The following is a 3,709-nucleotide window of genomic DNA, read 5'->3' as shown; positions in this document are numbered from 1 at the left end:
ACAGATTTCTGTGATGAACTACTTTCCAATAAGGGAGTAGGTACAGTTACCTCATCAAGTTCTACTTTCCTCCCACTCACTTCTTTCGAGAGAAACTCCTTCTCTGGAAAGGATCCATTCTCAACAACGAATACCTTGCCTTTGGATCTGTGATAGAAGGTGTACCCAACATTTTCTTTTGGGTATCCTATGAAGACACACTTCTCCGATTTGAGTTTGAGCTTATCAGGATGAAACTTTTTCATATAAGCATCGCAACCCCAAACTTTAAGAAATGACAACTTTGGTTTCTTGCCAAACCATAGTTCATACGGTGTTGTCTCAACAGATTTAGATGGTGCCCTTTTAACGTGAATGCAGCTGTCTCTAATGCATAACCCCAAAATGATAGTGGTAAATTGGTAAGAAACATCATAGATTGCACTATATCCAATAAAGTACGGTTATGACGTTCGGACACACCATTATGCTGTGGTGTTCCAGGTGGCATGAGTTTGTGAAACTATTCGACATTATTTTAATTGAAGACCAAACTCGTAACTCAAATATTTGTCTCCGCGATCAAATCGTAGAAACTTCTATTTTCTTGTTACGATGATTCTCCACTTCACTCTGAAATTCTTTGAACTTTTCAAATATTTCAGACTTGTGTTTCATTAAGTAGATATACCCATATCTGCTCAAATCATCTGTGAAGGTCAGAAAATAATGATACCCGCCACGAGCCTTAACACTCATCGGATCTCATACATCAGTATGTATTATTTCCAATAAGTCAGTTGCTCGCTCCATAGTTCCGGAGAACGGCGTTTTAGTCATCTTGCCCATGAGGCATGGTTCGCAAGCATCAACTGCTTCATAATCAAGTGATTCCAAAAACCCATTAGCATGGAGTTTCTTCATGCGCTTTACACCAATATGACCTAAACGGCAGTGCCACAAATAAGTTGCACTATCATTATTAACTTTGCATTTTTTGGTTTCAATATTATGATTATGTGTATCACTATGATCGAGATCCAACGAACTATTTTCATTGGGTGTGTAACCATATAAGGTTTTATTCATGTAAACAGAACAACAATTTATTCTCTTACTTAAATGAATAACCGTATTACAATAAACATGATCAAATCATATTCATGCTCAACGCAAACACCAAATAACACTTATTCAGGTTCAACACTAATCCCGAACGTATAGGGAGTGTGCGATGATGATCATATCAATCTTGGAACCACTTCCAACACACATCGTCACTTCACCCTTAACTAGTCTCTGTTTATTCTGCAACTCCCGTTTCGAGTTACTAATCTTAGCAACTGAACTAGTATCAAATACAGAGGGGTTGCTATAAACACTAGTAAAGTACACATCAATGACATGTATATCAAATATACTTATGTTCACTTTGCCATCCTTCTTTATCTACCAATCACTTGGGGTAGTTCCGCTTCCAGTGACTAGTCCCTTTGCAGTAGAAACACTTAGTCTCATGCTTAGGACCATACTTGGGCTTCTTCACTTGAGCAGCAACTTGCTTGCTGTTCTTCTTGAAGTTCCCCTTCTTCCCTCTGCCTTTTTCTTGAAACTAGTGGTCTTGTCTACCATCAACACTTGATGTTTTTCTCGATTTCTACCTTCGTCAATTTCCGCATTACGAAGAGCTTGGGAATCGTTTCCGTTATCCCTTGCATATCATAGTTCATCACGAAGTTCTACTAACTTGGTGATGGTGACTAGAGAATTCTATCAATCACTATCTTATCTGGAAGATTAACTCCCACTTGATTCAAGCGATTGTAGTACTCAGACAATCTGAGCACATGCTCACTAGTTGAGCGATTCTCCTCCATCTTTTAGCTATAGAACTTGTTGGAGACTTCATATCTCTCAACTCGGGTATTTGCTTGAAATATTAACTTCAACTCCTGGAACATCTCATATGCTCCATGACATTCAAAATGTCTTTGAAGTCCCGATTCTAAGCCATTAAGCATGGTGCACTAAACTATCAAGTAGTCATCATATTGAGCTAGCCAAACATTCATAACGTCTGCATCTGCTCCTGCAATAGGTCTGTCACCTAGCGGTGCATCAAGGACATAATTCTTCTATGCAGCAATGAGGATAAACCTCAGATCACGGATCCAATCCGCATCATTGCTACTAACATCTTTCAACACAATTTTCTCTAGGAACATATCAAAATAAACACAGGGAAGCAACAACGCGAGCTATTGATCTACAACATAATTTGCAAAATACTACCAGGACTAAGTTCATGATAAATTTAAGTTCAATTAATCATATTACTTAAGAACTCCCACTTAGATAGACATCCCTCTAATCCTCTAAGTGATTACGTGATCCAAATCAACTAAACGATGTCCGATCATCACGTGAGATGGAGTAGTTTCATTGGTGAACATAGCTATGTTGATCATATCTGCTATATGATTCACGCTCGACCTTTCGGTCTCCGTGTTCCGAGGCCATATCTGTATATGCTTGGCTCGTCAAGTATAACCTGAGTATTCTGCGTGTGCAACTGTTTTGCACCCGTTGTATTTGAACGTAGAGCCTATCACACCCGATCATCACGTGGTGTCTCAGCACGAAGAACTTTTGCAACGGTGCATACTCAGGGAGAACACTTCTTGATAATTAGTGAGAGATCATCTTATAATGCTACCGTTAATCAAAGCAAGATAAGATGCATAAAAGATAAACATCACATGCAATCAATATAAGTGATATGATATGGCCACCATCATCTTGTGCTTGTGATCTCCATCTTCGAAGCACCGTCATGATCACCATCGTCACCGGGGCGACACCTTGATCTCCATCGTAGCATCGTTGTCATCTCGCCAATCTTATGCTTCCACGACTATCGCTACCACTTAGTGATAAAGTAAAGCATTACAGCGTGATTGCATTGCATACAATAAAGTGACAACCATATGGCTCTTGCTAGTTGCCGATAACTCGGTTACAAAACATGATCATCTCATACAATAAAATTTAGCATCATGTCTTGACCATATCACATCACAACATGCCCTGCAAAAACAAGTTAGACGTACTCTACTTTGTTGTTGCAAGTTTTACGTGGCTTCTACGGGCTTAAGCAAGAACCAATCTTACCTACGCATCAAAACCACAACGATAGTTTGTCAAGTTGGTGCTGTTTTAACCTTCGCAAGGACCGGGCGTAGCCACACTCGGTTCAACTAAAGTTGGAGAAACTGTCACCCGCTAGCCACCTTTGTGCAAAGCACGTCGGGAGAACCGGTCTCGCGTAAGCGTACGCGTAATGTCGGTCCGGGCCGCTTCGTCCAACAATACCGCCGAACCAAAGTATGACATGCTGGTAAGCAGTATGACTTATATCGCCCACAACTCACTTGTGTTCTACTCGTGCATATAACATCAACACATAAAACCTAGGCTCGGATGCCACTGTTGGGGAACATAGTAATTTCAAAAAATTTCCTACGCACACGCAAGATCATGGTGATGCGTAGCAATGAGAGGGTAGAGTGTTGTCTATGTACCCTCGTAGACCGAAGTGGAAGCGTTGACCCAACGTAGAAGAAGTAGTCGTACGTCTTCCCGGACCAACCGATCCAAGCACCGTTACTCCGGCACCTCCGAGTTCTTGGCACACGTTCAGCTCGACGACGCTCCCCGGGCTCCGATCCAG

Source organism: Triticum urartu, chromosome 1 (genome assembly GCF_003073215.2).
Source record: "Triticum urartu cultivar G1812 chromosome 1, Tu2.1, whole genome shotgun sequence".
NCBI classification, from domain to species: Eukaryota; Viridiplantae; Streptophyta; class Magnoliopsida; order Poales; family Poaceae; genus Triticum; species Triticum urartu.
This window is presented reverse-complemented; position numbering follows the sequence as displayed.